Below are 26352 nucleotides of genomic sequence, written 5' to 3'. Positions count from 1 at the left end.
GAAACTTGAGCAGGCCTGATGCATCGGCTCAAAGGGGACCCCCATGAGCTTAGTCAAAACCACATTGAGCTCCCAAGCCGGGTTCAGGAGCCTTCACCAGTGGAAAAGTCCTGAAGAGTCCTTTGAGGCACTCCTTAATGAGTTTGTGCGACCACAGAGAAGGCCACCTGGCGCCCTGGTGTAACGGGATATGGCGGCCAGGTGCACTTTGATAGAGGCATGAGCCAGTCCAGCCTTGGCCAAGGAAAGTGGGTATGGCAAGAGCTGTGGGGTTGTGATATGCAGAGGGATAATCTCCTGAGCCCGGCACCACACAGAGAAATGCTTCCACCTATGGTCATCGCACATCAACAGTGAAGAGGCCCTGGCCTTGGCCAGGATGTCCTTACATTCCGCAGGTAAAGCATAATGTCCAAACTCTAGGGCTGCAGGACCCAGGCCCTGAGGTTCAGAGACTTTGTCGTGGTGCAGAATTGTTCCTCCCACTCTGGACAGAAGGTTTGGAAGCAATGGAAGCTTGAAGGACGGAACCACCGACAGACGTAGCAGGTCTGGATACCAGATTTGTCAGAGCCACGCCCGAGCGACAGGTATCATCCTGCAGTGATAAGTGTCTGAGTGAGTTGATTACTCCTAGCAGGAGTGGGAACAGAGGAAAAGCGTATAGGAAAAGTCACTCTCACAGGAACAAGAATGGATACCCCATCTCCTCGGCAGTGGGAACCTGCTGGCGAACTTCCGGAATTCGTCACTGTTGCAAAAAGGTCGATCTGGGGATGACCCCATTTGTGGAATAGAAGATCCACCTGGTCCTGGCGAAGCTCCCACTCGTGGCAATAACGTAGTTCCCTGCTGAGCGTGTCTCCAATGGTGTTCTTGGTGTCCGCAAAGAGAAAAGGGATGAGAAACATGTCCTGACGAACGGCCCAGTGCCACAGATCCTGGGTCTCCCCAGAGAGAGAGCGCGTCCCGCCCTGCTTCCGGATGTTGAAAATGGTGGTGGTGTTATCCGTGAAGATCTTCACCACCTTGCCCCTCATCGACGGCAGGAAAGACTTGAGAGCCCAGAAGACGGCTGGAAGCTCCCGGACGTTGGTGTGAAGGGTCTTTTCTTCTGGCAGCCAGAGGACTCTGCCATGGAACTATCCGGTATGAGCTCTCCGACCCTCCAGAGAAGTGTCCGTGGTGAATATCTCCTGGTAAGGAGGGACTTGGAATGGTGACCTTTGCGTGACATGAGAGTGCACGCCCAACCACTGTATTGCTCGTCTGAACTCCTCGTTTAGGGGATCGTGTCTGTTCAGGATCCAGAGACTTGCCGCCATCTCGCATCCAGGAACTCCTGGAGAGGCATCATCTGTAGTCTACAAAGGACGAGGTTGATGCACAAGGACATCATGCCCAACAGTGACTTGACGGCTCGCACAGTAGCCAACCGCACCGACGACAGGTGCTGCATCTTCCCTAGGATGGCTACCACTGTCTCTTCCGATGGAGCCGCAAGGGAAGCCATTGTGTCGAGTCATGCCCCCAGAAACAGAGCGTTCTGCGATGGCTCCAACCAGAACTTTGGATCATTTATGGAGAATCCCAGATCCGTCAATAGATGTGCAGTCCTCACTGTGCTGGTTGGCCAGAGCATCGGAGCTGGATCAAACTTGCCAGTTCTCCAGTTAACGGTAGATGTGGATGCCCTGAAGACGAAGATGTGCTCCCACCGGAGCCAAGCACTTTGTGAAGACCCTCTTGGCAAATTTCAGGCCTAAGGGAAGTGCCCTGAACTGATTGTGCCACGAACCACAGGATCTTGCAGTGCTTCTGATGGATGGGAAAGTGGAAGTGGGCTTCCTCCAGGTACAGAGACCAAAGGAAGTCGCGTTCCTCCAGTTGGCCGAGCACGTGCTGCAACGTGACCATCCTGAACTTCTGGGACATCAGGTACTTGCTGAGGTATCGCAGGTCCAGGATTAGCCTTCACCCGCCTGTCTTCTTTCAGACCAGAAAGTATCTGGAGTACACCTTGGAGCCCCGGAGGTGCTGGGGAACGGGTTCCATCTCCCACTTGGCTTGGACCTCCAATGGCAGCTGCGTCACGTGCTGTTTTTATTGAGCTACAGGGGCAACACCAGGACACCCGCTTTGGAACTCCAAGACGGGCCCCTGTCCGAGAGCACCCAGCACCCATCTGTCAGTGGTGATGGTCTTCCACGAGCTGACTAACATCGCCAGCTGGCCTTCCACCGGGGTGCACGAGTGGGGTCCAGAGTCCACAGCTGGTTCAGGCCTGTTTAGGTGCCGGGCCATGCCCTGTGTTCGGCGATGTCCTTCGCTGCTGTATGCCTGAAAGGGGCTGCTGTACGCATCCTGCGTCGTGGAGCAGGGAGGCTGCTGATAAGGGGTGGTGTAGCTCTTGGAGGATCTACAAGGTTTTCCCCTTGAGGAATGAAAGGACGATGACCTACATTGCTGCAGGGTGCCCAGTGAATGGGCCGTCTCTGTGTCAGTCTTGTTGATCTGGAAAGACTTGTTGAAAGTCTTTCCAAACAGGTTTTCTCCGACGAATGGCATGTCTAACACCTTCGACTGAACATCCAGCCTTTAGTTGGAGGCCTTCCGCCATCCCTGGGGACGAAAAGAAACTTTGTAGCTCATTTGACAGAATCCGGTGTCCTCAATGTCCACCGCCACTGTGATGGCGTGGTCCAAGGCCATCTCCCCCTTCTGAAACAGTTGAAGAGCTTCTACCTTCTTGTCGTCAGGTAGGAAGTCAAGAATAGGGCATAGCTTATACCATAGCTCCTGGTCGTAGCACGACAAAATGGCCAATAAATTAGCCGCCTTAATGGTGCTGGCAGCCGTATAGATAATCCGCTTCCCCATAGTGTCCAGCTTCTTCCCCTCCTGGTCCGTGGGTACCATGGACGAGGACGACTTTGCAGAGCATTTCCTAACTGTGGCTGAGACCACAAAGTCAGGTGAAGGCTGGGACCTCTGGCACTTGGGGGTGGAGTCCGGGACTCTATTTCTTCTGGAGCCTCTCCTGCTTGAGCGGGTGGTGCTCAGATTCTTCAATAGTGTTAGGCCTTCATCCCAGACATTGTCCAACACAGGAACAGACATGATGGTCCTCCGCCTGGACTCGCAATGTTGATAAAGGAAATCTTCCTTCTTCATCTCCTCAGGCACCAGCTGAAAAGATTCCTGACATCCTCGAATGGAAGGAGCCGACCTCATCCGGCAGAGAGGCCCTGTGCGGGTCATCCGCACCTACTAGGTCTTCGGCCAGCCACAAAGTCATCAGCTTTTTTTTTCGGTGTCCATCGTTGTAGTCGCAGGATCCGTGCTCGTATCTGTGTACGTGGCAGGGTCAACACCTGAGGTGGAGGGGGCAGTGGTGTTGGTTGGCGCCGTGGACCCGCAGGGTCCTTTGACTTATGTTTGGGCCTAGAAGGACTTATGGAAAGCGGCCTTGGAGGCCAGTCAGGCGGAGCAAGGCCCGGTGTGCGCGGCAGCCTTTGCTGAATGTCTGATACCAGCATGTGCAGCATGGTCAGAATGTCCAACGAAACGTCTCTGCGCTGAGGTGTAGAAGGAATGCGAGGGGGGCTCCGGGCTGGTACGTACCTTCTGGAGAGGTAGGCAACATGGTTCACCCTGCAGCGACCCACCTTCCATCGAGGGTCCCTGGCCCCCTTTGTGGTCTGAAAAGTAGCCCTCGGGCAGATCGGAACCCTCATCGGAACTAGTATAAATGTGCTATGGCACACTTGGTTCAGCTTCTTGTTCTGCCTGAGACTTCTCGGAGGAAGAGGCTGCTGTCCCTTTCCCGGGGGTCTTCGCTGAAGCAGTTACCTCACGCTGTGCTGGTAAGGACACCCGCGGAGTAGCCGTCATCGCTGTACTGTGGGCACCACCTTCCTAGTCTGCCCTCCTTTCAAAGAAGTAGTGGTCTTTCAACAAGGTTGTGGACAGGGTGGCAACAGCAGTCGTCGATGTGAGGATGGTGTTGTCTTGCCTGGTTGAGAGGTTGAAGGAGGCAGAGAAGGGGTCACCTCCTCCGGGAGCCCTGTCTGCTGGCAAGAAGCATTTTAAAGGGGTCAAGAACTTTCTCTTTCAGCGTACGACCCTCACCGGTAGGCTCACTGCAGATGTGGTCAGTGATGGTGACCTTCTCCTCCTAGAGCCGGGACCTGCAGCATCAGCGAGCCCATTGGGATCTGTGTTGTGCGGCCTTGCCTTCTTTTGACTGTCGCAGGTGGGGCGTCCTCAAAGGACCTCAACCTCTTATCTGAGGGAGTTCGATCATTGGACCGGCCTGTCCTGGGAGAAGCGTGCTCATGCCCAGAGGCCGAGTCAGTGGCCTTACCCGATTTTAACCACGGCGCAGCCTGCTGTAGCGGTCCTGCTTGGTCTTCTTCAAAAAACCACAGCAGACATCGCATCCCTCCTCATCATGGTCTGATGTAGACAGTAAAGACATTTGTGAAGTCGCTCCTCCATGAAAACGTACCTTAGTCCACATTTTGCACAAAGTTTGAAAAGACATCTCCTCTCTTTGGTCATGGTGAAAAAAGGCAGGAAGTAGGCCCAAACCTGGACCTTCTCTGATCCAATCAAAGATCCTCGAAGTATGATCTTCACCGGCAGCGGATTCCCGCTGCCGGTAGACGACCTCCAGTCAAACGATAAATCGGTCAACACTCTAAAATGTTACCAAAAACTAAAAATATTAGTAAAAGAACTCGGAGAGCACTAAGAGGACTCCCAACACTGAAGTGTGGGGTAAAAATCTGACGATGGCCACGAGGGCAGGAGCTTAAGGAGAGGACTGCCATTGGATGGGGGCAGTATGACCAAGAGGGCAGTGATTGGTTTAGAGGAGAAATACAGTTTTCAAGCAAATGTGAGACTGTTTTTTCTTTTACTGAGGATTCCCAGCCTGATGACAGGGAATACTCATGGGCATGTGAATCCAAGCCAGACCCCCTGCTGGAGAATACAAAGTTCTACAGACTAGTCACAGCAAGGTTTTTGAAGGACATGACTGTAGTACAGGGTAATTTTTCTGAAAAGGTGCGTTATGATCACTTTTAGATCTGGTATAGCGAATCCAGATTATTTGTATACAAGGATACAGTGGTAAGGTATTTAGAAATGTCCCCAGTACAAGATATGATTTTCACTATAGAAGAGGCCTTGTGATAGAAGCAGCGAAGAAAGAAAACAGCCCCAGGCCAAGACAGAATTCCGATAGATGATAACAAATCTGGGCATCATATTTAGGGCAATTGTTTAATGAGGTAGTATCCTTGAACAAAGCGCCTAAACCCTGGATTAGAGCAGAAATTGTTCCGCTGTATAAATAGGGAAGCAGGGAACTTCCATCTAATTACCACCCAATTTCGACATTAGATACAGCAGACACACTTTTTGCAAGTCAGATCGTATATCATTTAAGAACATGGGTGGACACAAGTAAGCTTATTAATCACCTGCAGGCAGGATTCCAAACGGGGCTAAGGCCAATCGATCAGAGTTTTAGATTATCGTTACATGTCGAGAAATATGTAACCCTCAGAAGAACAAATTACTTACCCTTGGTAAAGTTCTTTTGACTGGATATTCCTCCCACATATTCCTATTCTTATGATATCTCCTTCCAGTATCAGCTGCTTCGGAAACTTTTTGGGGTGCATCGTTGACTATGTCCCTCGACTGCCTCCATCCGCTCTCGAGGCGGACATCGCCCACGGTATATATAGCACGCACTGCACCCGTTGCTTCAGTTTCTAGTTTTCCCCCCTCTGGTATCAGAAAACCAGCTTTCGCAAGGTCAAAAGACCAGGCACCCGGGAAAGAAAGTTGGAATGCACAGAAATTCTACTGAGGGGTAGGACAGGAGGGGTAATGAGGACTACATGGGAGGAACATCCAGTCGAACGAACATTACCAGGGGTAAGTAATTTGTTCTTCAAATGAATTGTGTCCTCCCAAAGCAGTATTGTATTGAAGGTGGGAGTAAGAATGTATAATTTGTCATTAATGCTGTGAAGCACAGCCTTCACAAATCCTGCTTTCTGTCCCGACACAGTAATGACTCGTGAAAGTATGTAAAGAGGACCAAGTAGCTGTCGCACAGAAATCCTATACTGGCACCTCTCTCTGCCAGGCTGATAAAGTTGCCACACCACTCGTCGAATGTGCTTGCAAGCCCACAGGGACATCCATCTCGGCCAGGTCATGGCACTCAGTGATGCACAGAATTATCCAACGGGATAAGGTCTGTTTTGTCACTGCAAGACCCAGTTTCTGTCCAGCGTATCCAACAAACAACTGGTCCTCTTGCCTCACCTTTGCCATATGAGAGATGAAAAAGCTTAAAGCCCTTTTGGGGTCAAGTCGATTAGGTCTCTCCTCTTCCTTACCAGGATAAGGCGGAGGGTAAAAAGTTGGTAGGACAATTTTCAGAGAGGTGAAATTCTGAAACAACCTTTGGGAGAAAAGTGGGATATACCCTCAGAACAACTTTCTCTTTGAAAAAGGTTGTAAGTGGCGGTTTGCATGACAAAGCCTGCTACTCGCTGAATCTGCGTGCAGATTTTATGGCTGTTCAATGTTAGCATCCTTAAGGGACAGGAATGAAGAGGCTCAAAAGGAGTACAGATGAGATATTTCAAAACCAGATTTAAATCACAAACGGGACTGGTGGGAATACATTACTGAGCCCTTTCAGAAACTGTATCACAACAGGCATTTTGAAATAAGAAGCCTGCTCAGGTGTGTGCCGTGTATCAGAGGTTACAGCAAAGTCATTCACCTTAAAACACTGGCACCAGTTTCCTTAGTCCGAGGCTTCCATCGCCCCCCATCCCCATTTCACCCACACCCCACACAATTTCCACCTCTCTACCCTTCACCTACAATCCAATTTTTCCCAGATGTTTTCAAATTTCTGTGGATACCCCCTATGTTTGTAAACAACTTGGTCCCAACGTTTGATAACATCCATCTCTGTGTTCTCCAAGCTCCAATTGTTGGGGAATCGGGACTCAATCCTCTTTGAGCTATCGCTGTTTGGACACAATAGACACTATGTTGAGAAAGCCCTTCTTGTATCTATCAATTTCCTCCTCTCCCCAAATCCACAGTAGTATCCCCTTGGGGTCCCAGTGTATTGGTCTCACCCAGGTCCCTTACACTGCTCACTGTATCCCCGTCACAGTACTTTTGCAGCTTCGAGCATTGCCACACCATATAAATAAAGGTCCCCTCTTGAGTGTTGTATTTGGGACAGGTGTCATCCTCCCCTTTACCCGTTTTTCTTTAATTTGTCCCTAGAGTAATAGACCCTATGCAGGCACTTGAATTGTATCATCCACAGGCAGGCTGCGATAGCCACCTCCCTGGGATACAGTACAGCATTTCTCCCAGGTCCCTTACCCATCTCTCATTCAAGTTGTCTGACGGTTGTGAAGGCATCATGAAGCAAGACACAGACAACAGACTTAAAGTTCAAAGTAAAAGACTTTGTTAAATCAAAAGTCGGGATGGTAGAATGCCTAACTTGCCCTATACTAAGGTGGCATTTCTTTACTAGAATGAAACTAAGGAAAGGTTGAGTCAAAGAGTTCAACTTAAAAGTCTGTCTGTGTCCAAACCTATCCTTGCCCTCACAACTAAAGCCAACCAGAAGTCCGTGGCCAGGCAGCCATGCGGTAGAGACATCTTCCTTGCTACTCCGGCGAGATCTGACAAGATCCTGGCCAAGACAGAAGATACTGCAGAACCTATAAGCTGTGTGTGGGCTGATCTTCTCGTGAATAATGAAGGACCGCATGGGCGAAACTTGGACCTAAATAGGAAACGGCGTATAGAAGAACAGGACCACCGAAGCGCACGCCTGGTCAAGCGAGCATTTACCCGACTTGGTGGCGGCCCCGGATAATGCAAGCCGGCCTTTCTCCCCAACAGTGTGACAACACTATCACAGATGCCGATCAGACAACATAGGGGAGGACCGGAGAAATAACGCACTATCAGAGCGAGGGAGGGGCGGATATAACCGTGGTGACGGCTGTGCTTGGAGGTACCATCACGCAAAGCAATAAAACAGTATTGAATCCGCAGCAACGTATATGAACCATCAGAACGAGCATACGAACGGGGCTGAACGGAATATAGTTCAGGTAGAGCCCATTCTGTAGAATGGTGGCCTGTGTGTGGCAATCTGACCTGTCCTTGAGATGGTGCAGAGATACTGAGCACGAGTGGCAGGAAAATGCAGAATACAGCCTAACACAGCGCAGCAGGAAAGTTGCATGACTATGGTGCTACATAAGCCAGCAGACAGGAAACCGAGGCACAAAAGAGACGCAGTGGGAACAGGCAGGACCCCTGCAGCATGGGTGCAACTCCCAAGAAGAGCGTTCACGTTATGTTGCACAGTTGTGCCCATAGTCTACAAACACTTGCATGCGTGCCAGATGCTACACAGCAAAGAGCGGGCCTGCGGATGCCACCACTCCGATGAGCACACAAATGCCGAAGATGGCGACGGGCAGGAGCACTGAAACACTGACGGCCGTTGCAGCAGCGTGCAGCCATGAGCGGCGAGTGCCACAGATGGTGCGAAACTAGAAGCAAGTCCTGGCACCACTTCATTGAGATAAGTGCAAGCGCAAAGGGGAACCGGGACCGCCAGCGACCGTAAGGGGAGCAGCGTGCCATCAGCAGCAGTCAAAGAGCGAGCAGCACCACCGAGGAACACCCCAGAGGGATCAAATTGATGGACAAAGCCCCTAGGGTGCCCGAAGTAAGACAAGAGCACGGAATGCGCAAGTAGAGCGGGAACAGCGGAATAAAAAGGCAGCGCACAGACAAGTAGCCTGCGGCTGGAGGCGGGCCGTCCCTGAGCTCATGTAAGCACAGCACTACAGAGGTGGCAGTGCCTTTGGCCCAGAAGCCACATGGTGCACAATAAAGGCTAATAAGTACACCCGCCCTGACAAAGGACAGCCCAACAAAAAATGAGGCAAATGCAGGCAGTAGGCGCTGGGATCCCGTACTCCTACAGACCTGAATATAGTGCCCGGTCACCCCACGGGGCAAGCTGCACATAGTAAAGAGCCGGACTCAACAAAAAAGACAATCAACGCCGATAAAGTGCATCCCAATCACAAGGCATTGCCAGAGCTCAGACTTGGGAAGAAGAGCACAGCTGGATCCTGCAGGTGGCACTGGCATACACCTAGGAACAACAGAGCAACAGTATCACCCAAGTGCATGCTACAGACAGACAGTGAGAGGTCCACAAATGCCTTCTAAGGCATCCAAAACCAGATCCAAGCAATCTACACTGGACACATTCGTGAAAACAGTTCATACAAGCAAAGCTGTGACACTGACCAACTCAGCGCAACAAGAAGAGATGGAACAGGATGGAGGGGAGTGGGGACCAACAAGTCCTGGCGGCAATTGCGGCCTTGAAAAAAATTGCGTTGGAATCCAGAATGGACGCCATCAGCATAGACCTGAACCTGGTGAGGCAGGATGTCAGGCCACTTACCGAAAGAACAGTGACTTTAGAGAAGCAGGTGGTGGAGAATACAGGCAGTCTGAAGGGCACCACGGAAGGAATTGCGACACTACAACAGATGAGAAACCTGAAGGGAGAGTGGAAGACGCACAAGGTTGAGCCAGGAGAAACAACGTCAGGATTGTCGGGCTCCCGGAGGGCGAAGAAGGGACAAACCCCACAAACTTCGTTGAAAACATGTTGCTGCAGGTGATCGGCCCAGGCACCCTCAACCAGGGATTTACAGTGAAGCGGGCGCGCAGGCCACTGGTCCAGAAACCACCGCCAGGAGCCCCACTGCGGCCCATTATATTCTGTATTCTGAATTATAAGGACAGAGAAAGAATCTTGGTATATTTTAGAAAAGGCAGTAGGATACAAAAGGCATCTGAGCACATTACAGCATACGCTGACTATACACTACAAGTGCAAAGAGAGAGAATGCACTTTGCCTTATCAAAGAGAAGGCTGCGGGAATCTGACCTCAGATACATGCTGTTATATCCGGCGAGGCTCAAGGTCATACGCAACGGCCGAGGTGTCTTCTTCGACACCCCAGAAGATGCACACAAGTGGATGGACTCCAAGAACCTGCTGTCGGGGATGGGGAGACAAGTGAAAAACACAGTGGAGACATGAGAAGCACACCCCATGAAAGCTGGCAGATGGGGGCGATACTGTGCCAGAAGTGATAATGGAAGATAGCAAATGTTTTTTCATTTTTTTCTTTCTGGAGCTATACCGGATTACAGGTCCTAACGGATTGCAGGAGCAAAAACAATGTAAACTCCGGGACAGGAACACATGTTGTGAGAGGACATCCTTCACCCATTACAGTTTATTTCGTCTGATAGTAGCGGTTACGTATACCCCGCTGCACCCCCAGCAGACAAGAGGAGCTGGGACGGGACTAAGAAGCGGGAATGCCTGAGCATGAGATACTGAGCTGGGCAATTTGTAGGGTTTAGGGGAGAGGGGAGAGTTGGAAGGGACAGTTGGGGGAACAGCCTACATAACCACACAAAGCAAAGTTTAAGACCACAGAGGGGCGAGGAAGATCTCATACATGGCCAGGGAACTTCAGATAGCCACATGGAATGTGAGGAGGCTCAATAGTTACATCAAAAGGAACAGGATGATGACATATCTGCGCCAGCAAAGGTAGACATAGCACTCCTACAAGAAACGCACCTCAACCAAGTGAAACAAACCGCCCTTACAGATAGTTGGCGGCGGACCACACTGGGCTTGTGGTATTCACGTATGCCAGAGGAGTATTAATATGGATAGCACCGATGGTACCTTCCCGAGTGGTTGGTTTTTGTGCATGGTCTGCTAGAAAAAAAGGAATTGTGTATAGTCAATCCCTATGCCCATAGGATACGGGGGCCTACTTCTGCTCACTATATATCCAAATCCGCCCCTACAGATACTGCACACTAGTATGGGGGGAGACTTTAACTGCACATTAGACCCCCGGTCTCGACAGATCGGACAAGAAATACACACATCCAGCCCCTCCAGCCAAAGCTCTGAACACCTTGCTATAAGCCTTTCACCTCACTAACATATGGAGAACCCTACACCCACAGGCCCGGGGTTGCTCGCACTACACAGCCCTGTTAGGCCTATACACCAGATTAGATTAGGTCTTAACAGGGGTGGAAACCCTAGGAAAATTCACAACTGCTGACTACAAGGCGCGGGTACTGTCAAACCATGTGCCGTTATTAGTCACGTAGCTGGCATTCCCTCCCAGAGAAAGCATTCCAATATGGAGGTTTAAGAGGGGAATCTCTGAAATATGCTGCATTCTGCGAACACCCGAGAGTAGGCATTAAAGACTACTTTGAACATAATACTGGCAGTGTAGCATCAGGTGGGACTTTGTGGGATGCCTTCAAGGTAGTAATCAGAGGGGTCGCTACAGCCAAGGCAGGCGGCATGCAAGCCACGATAGAAGAGGAGTTGTGTATGAGCGCGATAGAAATAAAATATAAATTCAATTCACTAGGGTGGAAGACACGCTAGAAGAAATGGGCCAAACATCAGGCATAACCAAAGACTGTGCCCGTGAAGCCACGCGGCTGTAGCAGGAATGCCTAAAACATTGGGACAGGTTAGGTACACTGAATTATGCAAAATATGTCGAAAAACAGCATGTGGAGAGTGAAAAGCCGGGTCACCTGCTAGCCTGGCTGTGCAAGAACAAAGCGAAGCAGGATCTGATACGGTCAATTGAGGGAGAAGACGGAATAGTGCGCAGGACGCAGGAAGGGATCAACAAACGTTTCTTCGAATATTATAAGGAGCTGTATGCAGTGAAATCAGGAATACAGCCCCTCCGACCCCTTGAGATAGAGGAGGCCCTTGCACAAATAAATATCCCGAGCCTTGACCCGGAGGCCGCTGCACGGCTGGAGGCTTCTGTAACCGCAGAAGAATTAGAATTCACCATTAGGGGGTTACCAACTGGCAAATCGCCGGGCACAGACGGATTGCCTAGCGAGTTTTACAAAGAGTATAAGGCAGACATTGTGCCGCCACTGCTAGCCATTCCAAATAAGGCATTGGAAAAGAGGTGTCCTCCCGATGTCGTTAAGGGAGACCATTATCATACCGCTGCTTAAACCAAATAAACCAGAGACAGACTGTGGGTCATACAGACCACTGTCACTGCTAAACCGAGACGGGAAAATACTCACTGCCCTACCAAACCGGATACGTGCCGGGAAGGAATATCACATGGAACCTTTGTAGATTGCATCACATGATAGCCTATACCCATGATAGCACTGATCGATGCGCAGTGGCCTCGCTGGACACGGTCAAGGCAGTCGATTCGGTTAGATGGCCATGGTAGCTAGCAACACTTAAAAGATTTGGCATGGGTAGAGCTACTATATAGTAGCCCGATAGCCAGAGTCAAGACAGCAGCCAGATCTCTGAACAGTGGGAGCTAAAAAAGGGCATGAGACAGGGATGTCCATGATCCCCCATGCTGTTTATATTAGCTCTTGAGCCCTTGGCGGTATACGGACGGGAAGAATACAAGGAGGCAGCCATAAAGGTACATGGTAAATGGCACTTGATTTCTTTATACGCCGACGATATGCGATTATATCTACAACACCCAGAGACTAATCTATAGTACATATTAGAAATACTCGAGTGTTACTCTGAACTCTCGGGCATAAAGATCAGTAAACTAAAATCCTGCCTATTTCAATTGGCGGGATGCAGAGGGAAACCCGCGAACGTACTACAGGTACTCCCGGTGCAATGCAAAGTGAAAAACTTCAGATATCTGGCAGTTGACATTTACCACGAATCCAAGACTGAACATATACAAAATCTACTGAGCGCGGGGGATAAAGTGGAGACATCCATGGTGGTTCCTTTTTAGGCTGCTCCATTACTTCACAAATGTTCCATACAATATTCCAAAGAACTTTTTTCATAGGCTAGACATGGTATGTTGAAGGCTCTTATGGCATAACTCCAGAAGCAGGGTGGCATTCCAGAAATTACAGAAACCACATGACCAAGGAGGTATCATCGCCCCGACTTTGAAGTGTACTTCACTTCATTGCAGTTCGTCACGGGGTGGTTATCGGATGAGCTCACACAGGACACTGCCCTACGTCAACCTGTGTGCAATCCATTCTCCTTGAAAGAAGCGGTATGGATACACGTGTCACATTGGCCTAAGCCCCCGCTCTTGCTAACGGTGGTCAAATCTGTATGGCACAGAGCATGCCACTTGCTAGGTAATAAAAAGCCATACTCTCCCCAAATCCCACTGGTGGCACTGAGAGCCGCGGATCCGCAAGTCAGGCTAAATGTGAGAAAGTATTGGGAGCTCTGGGGGGGGTGGGGGGTTGGCGACGATCGGAGACCTGATAAGGGATGGAGAACTGGGGGCCTTCAACACACTCACTAGTGAAACAGGATTACACAGGGGTCAATACATAGTTTATGCCTCAGTCCCCAAAGCGCTAACACAGAAGTGGCCAGTAAAGGTAGGCTGGCTTGATCAGAATGAAGAAATAGAAACACTATCATATCTCCGAAGGGGGTCAAGCAGTATCAAGACGGTATGAGCTAATAATCACCCAACAGACTGACGGGCTAGCGCAGACCTGACATAGCTGGGAAGGAGATTTGGGTGAACCGATTGCAGACAAAGCATGGGAGCAGGCGCTAGTATATCATGGAAAAGTGTCTAGAAATGCAAAACTACAGGAAATAGAATTATATGTGACCCACAGGGCTTATTTGATCCCCTGGAAAATAGCGCGATTCACTAAGGCAACAGAGGAAAGCTGTCCGAAATGTGGCCTGGGAGATGTGGACATGGTACATAGGTTTTGGGCGTGCAGGAAGATTCAATGCTATTGGGAAGACGTAGCACAGAGATTAGCCAAGGCAGACATAACACTAAACATACAATCCCCCCACATTATGCCTGCTCTGTATCTTCTCACGCCAGAAATAGATGAAACACTTGAGCAAACTGAAAGACTTGGCATATGTGCTGACAAAACATAGGATAGCGATGAGCTAGAAAGCACACAAATGCCTGGAGGCACAGCTGTGGTGGAAAGACCTCCATAAATGGTCGCTCGCCGAGACCGCAGTGTGGCAAGAGGCGGTCCGATTGGGACGGGGCGAGGGAAACACTGACAGATGCATGGAGACTATTGCTTCAAGAACTGTTTGCTTCTGCACAGACTAGGTTTGAGGTAGCAAACGAGGCCCGGTCAGACTTAGCGGAGCAAGATAATCAGAAATAAATGCCCCAAGTGGTTGAAACAACAAATAAATTAGTGAGAACTGTATGGGGGTAATCTGATGAGGGGGGGTGATTGGGGGGAGGGCAGGGATGCAGAAGCAGACTTAAACACTTGTCAAAGGTTATGTACACACATGTGCATGTCTGTAAGTTATACAAAATGTTAACAAAATACTTAAAAAAAATAAAGCTAACCAAAGTGTAGGAATGTCAAAGTCAAAAGAAATAGTGTTCAACTCAAAGTCTGAGCTTCTTACAGCACGCAGCTTCCCTTCAGCTCCTCTTCCCCACGTATAAGAAATGTCCATGAAAAAAAAAAAGTCTCAAGATTACCTTTTTCCACTTCACAGTAATACAGTTCAATATAGTTCAAAACCAATCCTCAGGGTTCCTTCCTCAAGTTCCAGGCAGACAGTTCACAGAAGACAAAAGGTCTTGCGGTTTCGTTCTCAAGACCACACAATGTAGCTCCTCAAGCCTCAGGGGTCCCTTCCCTCAAGACTATCTTCATTATCACAATGTCTTTATGTGTTCCACATATAGGGCTCACTGGTCTAGGCGCAGTTGCCAGACGAAACGGTCCACCCATTACAGACTGCGCAACCAGGATCCCTAACTTTTGCCCTCTTGGCTTTGATGTGTAGATGTACAATCCTCTGGCTTTTCCTTATCAGCCTCTTGGCTTTGCCATAACTTGTCACACATCCTTTCAAGTCTTTGGCCTGGCCACTCTGCATGCAATCATAAAAGTTCAGTTAAGGGTGTTTTAATCACACCCATCTTCTTACAACTCGCGGTCACACTTCTGCCCTTTTTCTGTAGTTCGCTCTCCCCTGGGCATTCAGGATTTTCACTTTAGTTGCTTGGTTTGTTTAATTTCAGGGTTTCAGATAATTTAGTATTCATTAAGCATTTGTACTGTTTAATTGTAAAGTTCAATTCAATACAGTGTTCAATATGCATTGCTTTTGCTGTATTTAATGTTCCATTCGATTTGGTATTCAACAAACATTAGTTTTGCCTGATTTTTAAAGTTCCATTTAATTCGGTATTCAAGAAGCATTTTTTTTTCTTCATTCATAATGATTTTATTTATATTGCGCCTTCGCAAAGCGCTATATATTGCACATATGTACATACAATTATTTTTTTTAAACAATTTTTATTATTTTTATTAACACAAACAAAACAACCATCACACCCAACATTTCTGTTACAAATTTGCGGCATACATCTGTATATGCTTCGACAATGCCGTCCCCCATCCCCCTTTATAATTCAAGCTTATATTATTCTTCTGGGCTTCCCTTCTAAGGGATTATTCTCCTTCGCCACTTTCGGCCGTATCACATTTACTGGAGATGGTCTGGGATGCTCCCAATGGCTACCATTTGTCTTCATGCCACAAGAGGTCCTACTTCTTCGTACACGCCTCTGGTGGTAGACTCATACCATGCCACTGTTTTAGCGTCTGCCTACTTTAGGTCATTCCACCATACCTCTAATCTGGGTCTACTGGCTGCTTTCCAGCTCATAGCAATTCTCCTTTTAGCCAGGATGTAGACTAGATCTTTAAGTTTACATGCATGTTTCAATTTGCGCGGTCTAGTGAAACGCCATAATAGGCAGGCCCATACGGATTCCACGTCCGAGTTAATCCCCTTTCCGGCTAGCCATGTCTTAACTTCAGCCCAGAATTTTCCCACCACGCACGCCCAGAACATATGGATCATCCCAGCATCCTCCTCCCCACACAGGGCATTTTTGTACTCCCATTCATCCAAACCCAGAGATCTTTCGAGGGGTCACGTATGCCCTGTGGGTGACGTATAACTGGATTTGCAGCAACCTTACATTCCTAGACACCTTTTTGTGGTATCTTTGGGCTCTTTCCCACTGTCCGTCTTGCATAGGTTCACCTGCCTCCTCTTCCAATTTGTGTCTCAGTTGGAGCAGCTCCCTGCCTACTTTGGACATTACCAGTTCATAGATTCGAGATGTCTCGTGTCCTCCCTCCGAGACGTCGTACATAGTTTCTATGACAGTACCCGGTTCTTCTGCTAGTATTCTTCCGGGACATATTTCCTTCACCAGTCTAGTTATTCTAGTATAAGTGATGTGTTGCCCGTGTGTATCCCTGTATCGTCCACTAACCTTTGAAATTCCAGCGCCCCCCCTTCTTGCCATAAATCACACAAGGTCACTAGGCCCACTGGCTCCCAGTATTTACGGATCACCTTCCTCAGTTGCTCTTACCCCCCATACAGCACTACCAAAGGCACCTGCGGGAGCATGGGGTCGGGTTGCCTATAGCTCAGCACATCTTGTGCCACATCTTCCATCCTGTTTCCAGCAATCTTGGTCGCCCTTTGATCGCTGATTTGGGCAGCCATATCACTTCCTTTAGGAAGTAAGGGGCGCATTCGCGTCTCAGCAATCTGGATTCTGTTGTCTCATCTTTCGACAACCACCTTGCAACAAATTGTAGTTGCACTGCTATGTGGTACATTTCAAAGTTCAGCACGTTAATACCGCCTTTATAGTACGCGTTTTGCAGTTTCCAAAGGGCCACTCTGTTCCTGGAATTGTGCCACAGGAAGCCTCTACACATGCTCTGGAGTTTAATAAAGCATCGCCAGGGCGGGATATGTGGAATATTCACAAAGAAACGTAATAACCTGGGTAGAGCCATCATCTTAAGTAGGGCCGCTCTCCCTACCATGGCCAGGGAGAGCTTGGCCCAAAACACCATGCTATTTTTGATGCCTTCTGTTAGGCAGAAGCCTGTGCAGTTCCCTTAGGGAACACACTGCAAAAGATTTAAGACTACAGGTGTTGGCAGTAAACCCACTTGGTAGCAGTCTGCACCACCCAGATTTACCTGGTAGCTGTGGCTGAGCAGTCAGACTTCCCTCAAGAAGAGTTAGGCAGTATGCAAAGTATACACAATAGGCACTCAGATACAATAATACAAGCAAACACTGACCAGAGCTTTGGTATCAAAGTATATAATTATTTATTTAAAAACACACAGTTTGAAACACTCCAGCACTCTTATTGTAAAATATTCTAAACACAGTTACTATTGTAATATATACACCCCTTTTTCCTTATCAGATAAGTCACAGTAAAACACCACTTATTTTCATACAGAGGTGAGCGCTTAACTAGATTGCACTCCAATAGGTTTGTGAGAAAGGGAGGGAAAAAGACAGAATATGGAAAGGTACACCACTCTAAGATTCAGGAACACTATTAGCAAGGCAGAAGAGCAAAAAGTCACTGGTGAGCCAAAGTCCAAAGGCTGGGCCCCCTCTTAGAGAGAGCAGAGCACAAATGCGCCCAAGATCACACAGTTACACTAGGCTTAGAAAGTCTTGCAGAGGATCAAAAAGAGTGTAGAGAGGCTTAAGAAATTTTAGCCAGGGTGTCCCAGACTAACCCAGGTTCGAAAGCCGGGGGCTAAATCTACCCCGTACAGTCAGTAGCAAGGGAAGCCAGGCGGGACGCGGTACCTTAAGTGGGAAGGATCCTCCAGCGGTGGCAGTTGTTCCTGGTAGTGGGTGCAAGTTGCGTCGTCGTCCAGGGGAAAAGAAGATCTCGACTTGGAGGAAAGATGAAGGTCGTTGCACTACCAGGGCAGAAACCAGCTGCAGAGTTTTCCGGTTAAAGGTGGTACCTTTGTTTTGCGATCGTGGTAAAACGTGGTATCCCGATTGCCGGGGTGCTTGGCACGGGCAAGGCGGCCACGAGGTACGTCGGGAAAGCGAAAAGACGGTGAAACTGGTTATCCCCACCAGTCAAAGGAAGAAGACTCTCCGGCGGGAGATCTCCTCTGTCGTTGGGAAAAGTGGTGAGGCAGTCCAGCAGTGCTCCACCGGTGGTGGTGTCGTGTCAGGTCGGCTCAGCTTCTCCCTCGTCGGATTCTTAGGTCCTGTGGCGACTTCTGAAGTTCCAGTCCCCAAAGCCCTGCTTTTATGCAGCAAACCCCCATTCACTCAGCCTAGCTGTCACTCAAACATGCTAAGTGGTGAGCCGGCCGGCTCACCACTTGGGCCAATCAGGATGGAGTGCGACTTGAGTTGCCTAGGCAACTCAGTCCAGGGTGCCTAAATTTCCCTCCACCCCTCCTAAGTACCCCAGACAGAGTGGCACCACTTTGGAGGGCTTCTTTGGAGAAGCCCGCCAAAAAGTGGAAGAAAGGGCTCGACTTGGGTTGGAGTCACAGAAGAGAACACAAACGCCATTTTAGAATCAAGTTTTGGCAAAAAATACCAACCGGAGAATTAATATTAATTAAATAAACCAGCGGTATGTTCGAGGCTACCGTAAATAATTAAAGGTAGTAGCCTAAAACAATGGGAAATCCCATAGGAAAATATTTGCGGTTGAATATAAAAAGTAGTATCCACTGCTACCAGCCAAAACTCGATCAGGGGGGACGGAGACGTGCCCCCTCGACTAACAGACCCCGTGGCAATTGAATTGCCTCAGCCAGTACGTCCACAATATGATGGTTTGTACTGGTTCTGTTCAGAATTTAAGACTAGTAAAGTCAATGGTGACTTTACATGCCCTGGGAGACAGTAGTCAGTCCCAGGATATGGAGTCTATACTGGGGGGTCACTATGACACCCCTGTGTCACTGCACTGAGGGTGCTGTGTAACACACATCACAAAAACACATGAAGCCCTATGGAGTAAAATACCCCATAGCCCATTAAACACATCTAGATTCAAATAAACACACTCAAATCATGCCCAAGAGTGAGGGTAAAAGAGTCTCACTCTTGGCAGGAGAAGAAAAAAAAAAACCAAAAATCCAGCAAAGCTGCTGGGGGACTCACTAGGTTAGGAAATTCAGCCGAAACAGAGAATTCTCCCTAACACCTTCCACTGCCCTTTCCGTGTTGCGTTTATATTCATCCTCGAGAGTATGATATATGTTAATTCCCAGGTATCTAAAAGTCCTGGTCTGCCATGCTATCTGCAAGACTGGGAGGTTCTTACTCGGAACCCTTCTGTATTTGTCCAGGGGGAACATGCATGATTTTTTTGGGTTTACCTCAATACCCGAGAGAGTGGCATAGCGCTCCATCACCTCCAGAATATATTGTAAATTCTCTTCCGGGTATCGGAGGTATAATATGTCATCAGCATACAAAGATATCAAGTGTGGTCCCCCCTTGGTGTGGATCCCCATTTCCTCGTATTGCTGTCGCAGGCATATTGCTAGTGGCTCCAATGCTAGGATGCACAACATCGGGGACCATGGGCAACCTTGTCTTGTGCCTCTACTGAGTTGCCACTTATCCGATATGACCGCTCCTGTCTTGACCCTGGCCATGGGGCGCTATATATCATTTTCACCCAGTGCAGGTACCCCGGTCCCATTCTGTATTTTTTCAGGGCCGCCATCAACCAGGGCCATTTTACAGAGTCGAAGGCTTTCACTGCGTCTAGCGAAACCACTGCCATTTCGCTTGGATCTCCCTCTACTCTCTCTATGATATGATGAAGCCTTCTGTGGTTATCTGATATACTTCTGCCTGGGACATATCCATTTGATCTGGGTGTACAAGTTTATTAAGTACCCTTTTCAGTCTATTCGCCAACACCGATGTGAGCATTTTGCTGTCCCGATTCAGCATGGACAGTGGTCTATATGAACCACACTCTGTGCTAGGCTTATCGGTTTTAACGAGTGGTACAGTGACCACCTCCTGTAGCGATTCCGGCAGTATCCCCTTTTCAAAGGCCTCATTTAACATTGCTAATAGCGGAGGGGGGAAGGGAGTACCTCTTGTCTATATGTTTTATAGAATTCATTAGGGAGCCCATCTGCCCCGGGGGCTTTACACGTGGGTAGTCGAGTTACTACAGCTTCTAGTTCCTCTATTGTAATGGGGGCATCTAACTCTTCCCTCACTTGAGGGAGTTCAATATCTTCCAGCGTTTCTCGGATCTCCCACCCCAACTCCACCCCGGCATCTTCGTATAAGTGTTTGTAAAATCTGAGGAATCTTTCATTTACACCTTCCTGAGTGTTCCAGACCTGACCATCCTCTTCCACTATCTCCCCGATTGCTATCTTGGGTGTCTCGTTCTTGTATAGCCAGGCGAGCAGCCTCCCGGGTTTGTCTCCCCCCGCATGTTGTCTCTCAATATATTTTTTTATAGTTTAGGTTACACAATCTCTCCCAGAGCTCGGCGCTTGCCTGTTGTAGTAGACTTGCTTGTTCAGCATCCTCCTATGAGGTGCCCCCTTTTTTCATATGCTCCTCTATTCTCTTTTCCGTTTCCTGTAATTCTCAGACTATCCCCCGTTGGAGCCCTCTGGATTTTGATATGGCCGCTCCTCCCACCACTACCTTAAAGGCCTCCGACTCCACACTCCCTGTATTATTTTCGAAATAAGCAATGATCTCCTCTCTTAGGTCCTCCCAGAAGGCAGTATCCTTCAGAGCCTCGGCTCCGAGTCTCCACGTTGGGGTTCTGGCCCTAGGGGGCTGGTGTCGCCACGTCAGGGCCAGGGGAGAGTGATCAGACAAAGTTCTAGCTTTATATTTCGAGCTCGTCATTTCCCCAACCAACTCTGAAGAGGCGAACATATAGTCCTGCCTCGTGTATAGGTTGTGGGGGGGCGGCGTAGTGTGAGTATTGCCGATCATTTGGGTGATGCTGCCTCCATACATCCTCCAGCCTGAAGCCTCCCAACAGGGCCTGCAGCGTTTTTGCTGCTGGGGTGGGCTTGTCTAGTTTCGTGTCCGACCTGTCCATTTTGGGGTTCCGCGTACTATTGAAATCCCCTCCTCATATGACCGCCCCTCCAATGTGGGGACTGATCTTGCTGTATAACGTCCTGAAGTAAGCGGTTGCATTTTGATTAGGTGCATAGGTGTTTATGATGCTCAGTTCCCTGTTCTCTATCAGTCCCCGAAACGCTACCATCCTTCCGTCAGATTCCGCAGTGGCCTGTAACATCTGGAAAGGCACATGTGGCACCACCCATAGAATTACTCCCTTGGCGTGTGCTGAATATGCTACTCCTACTGTGGTCCCTCACCACTTTTTCTTTACTGCCTCTTGCCTCTCCTTGGTTAGGTGGGTTTCCTGCAATAGGGCTATGTCCACTTTTTGTCTTTTCAGGTACATCATTACCTTATTCCTTTTCAGGTTGCTATTGAGGCCTCTGACATTCCAAGTAATTATTCCAAGGTCTCCCATCATTTTGTGGGTCTCTCCTCTCTTCACCCCTTTCTGGTCCTACACTCCAGTTATATTTTCTGTTGGTTGTGCCCAGGGGCCCGAAAATACAAGCTTGTTTCCAAACAACTACCCTTACTAGTGAAACCTTACACTCGTCAAACCCACCAACATTCCCCCCTCCCGCCTCCCTTCCCTGTCCCAACTGTAGCCCAGCTCCATCCCTGGATCTCAAGCCTGCCCGCATCTGGTCCTATCCACTATGTCGGTATTAGGATCCCTGCAGGAGGTTGCCGCACTACTGGCAACCTATCTAGTCTAACTACTGGGGTATGAGGTGGGTTCGCTATGCTCCTGCGTAAAGATTCATTGTTTCTACGAGCCGCGTGTTCTTCCTATGTTCTCTCAAGTTTATACAATGCTATATTCCAGTCCAATTGTTTATATGTATACAACACCTTGATATCTTGAGCTGCCTCTTCGCTTCTCATCCCTTCTCTTCACTTCTCACCTCGGCCCTCGCGTTGTTCCTCTGCCGTCTTCGGGCCATTCTGAGCATCCAACCAGTCCATAGCCTCCTCGGGGGTCTCGAAGAACCGGGCCTTGCTTTTGTGAATGTTCAATTTCGCGGGGTAAATCAGTATGCAACTGAGGCCTGCCTCTCGCAGCCTTCTCTTGACAGCTCCAAAGTTTATTCAACGTCTTTGTACTTGGTGTTTAGTCTGGGTATGCTGTTATTTCAGCGGATGCTCTTCTTATAGTTCCCCCCCCCCCCTTTGCGAAAGTATTCCAGGATTCGTTCCCTATCTCTGTAATTCAGTATTTTAGCGATGATCGGCCTCGGCGGTGCCCCGGGTGCCGGTTTTATTGACAGTGCGCAGGGGGACTCCTTCCACAGCGAAACCTTGGGATAGCGCCCCACCTTCAATTTCTTGCAGTAGCATAGTTTCTATGTAATCTGTAGGATCTGGGCCCTCCTTGCCTTCCAGGAGCCCAATGATACGTACGTTGTTCCTGCGGGCCCGTCCTTCCGCCTCTTCCGCTCTTCTTTCCAAGTTATTAACTTGTTAACACAATTTATGAATCTCAGAGGTGGTGGTGTTTGTCTGGGCTTCCTTTTCTAGCGCGCTTGTGCGTTCACCTATAGCTCTAACGTCTTGTCTCAGCAGGTTGACGTCCACCTTTACTGAGTCTATTTTGAATTCAAGTGAGGTTTGGAGGTTCGCCATGGCGGCTTCCAATTTGGTTTCCCATGTGGTCTTGAGGTCCGCTATCGCCTCAAGGATCTGCTTGTCGCTTCTGGTCGGTCCAGTGTCTGTCTGCGGACTCCTCCCTTTGACCATAACTTCCTCCGTAGCTTGGGATGCTCTGGTGAATTTGTCTATTGCGGGTTGCTTCCCTTTAGTTTTGGGAAGTTTAGATGCCATGCTAGAGCTGATGTCGTAGCCCTCTCCAGGCTGGTGTGGCTGGGTGTCTATGATACACACAACACTGGTACGGTGACCCTTATCTTGTGTCACCGGCGCTGATAGCTGCGTTGGTAGAGGGCAGTAATTTGAGGAAGCCCTCCGTCTCTCCAAAGACTGCACTCTTCCACAGTACCTTCTTTGATTAAGTCTGCCCCCAGATCGGCTACAATGGCTTCCCCACGGGCCTCTCCCCCCTCGTCCTGCGCAGGGTGGTGCTAAATCAGGTTCGGCTTGATCCGCTGCACCCCTGTTTACCGAACATCTCCTGCCGACACATTTAGGGCGGTCATGCAATGCAGGCACAGTGCCTCAGGCCTCCTCCTTACACCTGGGCTCCGTTCGAAGCAGGGGCCCACCCGGTCTCCCCTGTAGTCCTCCGGGCCTGTGCTCACAGGGTCAGCTAGTTAACTGCTCACGCCACGTTGAAAGCTTTGCGGGGCACCCCCTCCGTCCTGCACCGTCGTACGAATATTACCCTGTGTCCTTCTGGCAAAGAGTCGAACGTAGTTTGTACTCCCCCCACACCTGCTCCAGGACATGGAGGGGAGGCTGCTCAGTCCGCCTTGTTTCTCACCAGTGCGCTAGGTGCGCTCTTTTCCAGGCCTGGTGCCCGGTGCTTCGTTCCTCTCACCCAGACTCTCTGGCCGGGGGTCACTTCCCTTGTTGGTCTTGTGGTTTGACCACATTGCCCATCGCAACTTGTCTATAGCCGTGGCTTTGCTAGTGTCTCGTATGTCCCCCCTCAGTGCTCCCTTTGTTGCATTGTTGGGCGTTGGGGCAAGCCTTCAAGCTTTTCACCAGTGTCCTGAAGCATACATGCCCGCATCAGGAGGGGTTCACCAGGGTTCACCAGTCATTAGCAGCATGTGCCAGCCGGCTACTTGTTCTGCAACAGTCTTGCCTTCGTAGCATCCCGCTACTTAATTCTACTGCTACAGTCACTTACACTTGTTGTAGCTCGTTTTGAGGTAATGTCCGCAAAATTTTCTGTGTGGGCCCTTCCCCAATGCCGGGCTAAGCTGCGGTACTTCTTCCCAGCACTCACTTGTTTGTGCTTAGTGCGCGGCATACAATCAGCTCTTAGTCAGCGGGTGCCGGCCCCCTGGACTGGTGCATGAGCGTTTAGTGTGAAGTGCTCATATCAGGTGCCGCTGGCACAACAATGCTCCTATGTCCGCCGGGGGCTCCCGGGTCGTCTTCCTTGCCCTTCACTTCATGGGCATGCTCTCTCAGGGGCGGCGGGGCGTGAAGCCAGCGCTCGCACGGGTCCTGTGACAGCCTTAGGGCTCGGGGCTTCCCGCTTTCACCCTTCCGGTATCTTTGGCTCCCGCTGGCCCCTCCGGCCCCTCGGCTGGGTTGTGCAGGCCAATCCGACCCCACAGATGGGTCTTGCTTTTGGAGTCACAGCGTTCCTCGAATGGTAGTGGGCGCTGGTGCCGCTGTCCCAGCCATTGGTCCTCGGCACTTCCATGGCAAGAAGGCGGGCCGTTTGCCAGCCAACCCGATGCCACAATCCGCCTCAGGATGTGCTCCGGGGCGCCGCGCAGCACCCGAACTGCTTCCCTCCGGCTCTTATCTTTGATCTCTTTGTTGGCTCGCGGCAGCCATCTTCCCCTCCCCGGCGGTCAAGTCTCCGGAGCTGCTGAGCTTCTAGTGCTGCGGTCCTCTCATCTCTCGTCACCGTATTGTGCTTGTTTGTGCCCCAAGGCTTCCGCTTCTTAATTCTATGTTTGTGGATCTTGTGCTTTCAGTTTTCATGCGGTTCTCCACAGGATGCTGGTCGGATCGGCAGGAGCTTTACGAAGACACGTCCACCTACATGGCTATTTAGCCACACCCCCATTCAAGATGCATTGTTATGTTTGATTTTTAAAGTTCCACTTAATTCGGTATTTAATAAGCATTATTTTCACTAAATTGTAAAGTTCCATTCATCTGGTATTCAATATATTTTTGTAGGAGCACCCCAGTGTACATGCATCCTCCCTTACACTCACCGGCTTGAGGCGTTTCCGTTCAGTGGTTCCCTCTGCTTCTCCTTTCCAGCACAGGTCAGGAAACTCACCCTTTTGCACTCTGCTGGTCTGCCGCGTGGCTTTCTTCACACGCCAGCCCCCGGAATGCTCTTTCTGGATGCAGACAGCATCCTCTTCTGGTTGCTATCTCGCAGCTCCTGCTGCAGAGCACAGTTCACAGAGGCTCCCAGACTGATGCAACATACACGGACCACTGGCTACGGGCTGTGTAATTCTTCTGGGTAGTTTGCCGGCATCCTCTGTCCTCCTCCGGTCCCACCATGGCTGCCTCCTCTGAAGCACGGTCCGCTGCTGGTGTCCTCCAGACAGGCCTCCTCCTTGCTCTCCGGTCTGCTCCACCAGTCCCTCTTTATGCACCTGCATCCCCATGACAGGCTGCAAGTATGGATCTCCAATGAGACTTGCATGACCATCATCAAAGGGACAGGCGTGACCATCGTAGCTCCCTGAAGGCATCTTCCTCATCCCAGTACCAAAGTGGTGAAAGCGTGTATTGATCATTACTCTCAGTTGCCTCTTCGTCCGATTATGGTTAGATGTTATATGTGGGAAAATTAGGGGGAACGGCTTTACAATACCCTAAAAAGATGAGGGGAGGGTTTAGTTGAGTCTCAACAGGATAAAGGGTATACCATCTCTCTCCTAAGGTTGCCCCACTCCCAGGTCCCAAGGATCCTTCACCAAGGTGCTCCTCTCTGGCTTCTCAACTCCCAGGGTTGGTATCCAAGAGCGATGGCCTTTCACTGGCCACCTGAGAAGAGGATCCAGGGGTCTTGGAAGTGAGAAGACCCTCAGGTTTCTCGCATACCCTTCCCCAACATGGGTTGGACCGCAGTGCTTCCCAGGGAAATCGGGAGAGGAAGTCTACGTCACCTTGCTCCCGACCACTCCTGTGTTCAACTGTGAAGCAATGTGGTTGAAGGTCTAAGAAACCCTGCATATCCCTTAGGCTGTATTCTCTTCTCCTTTCGAATTTTTGAGTGTGGGATGTTCTAGCTTCCTTGTAAGAGGAAGCCTTTCTCTAAGAGTCTTGGATTTAACTTTGATTGCCTGTGAAACACATTGATGGAATTGGGGTATATCAGTCCCCAGAACTAACTGGGCCGGTAAGTTGGGAATCACTGCTACGGTTAGATTTATTTTCTGTCCCAAAATGGTAATGGAGATTTGGGTTAACGGATGATTTTTCGTATGGCCATTTACACAGGTTACCCTCTCTTTTCCTACTTTCCTCCATTCTTGGGGAAGTAATACTTTTCTTATAGCACTTTC

The 26352-nt window shown here is 49.6% G+C and overlaps 1 protein-coding gene across 3 annotated transcripts in view; it reads right to left on the bottom strand.

Moving 5' to 3' along the window:
* Nucleotides 1-26352, bottom strand: part of PUS10 (pseudouridine synthase 10) — a 1772971-nt gene that overhangs the window by 1505168 nt on the left and 241451 nt on the right. The window lies entirely within an intron of this gene.

This window comes from Ambystoma mexicanum, chromosome 4q (genome assembly GCF_040938575.1).
Source record: "Ambystoma mexicanum isolate Mex_15411 chromosome 4q, UKY_AmexF1_1, whole genome shotgun sequence".
Classification (NCBI taxonomy): Eukaryota; Metazoa; Chordata; class Amphibia; order Caudata; family Ambystomatidae; genus Ambystoma; species Ambystoma mexicanum.
This window is presented reverse-complemented; position numbering and strand designations above follow the sequence as displayed.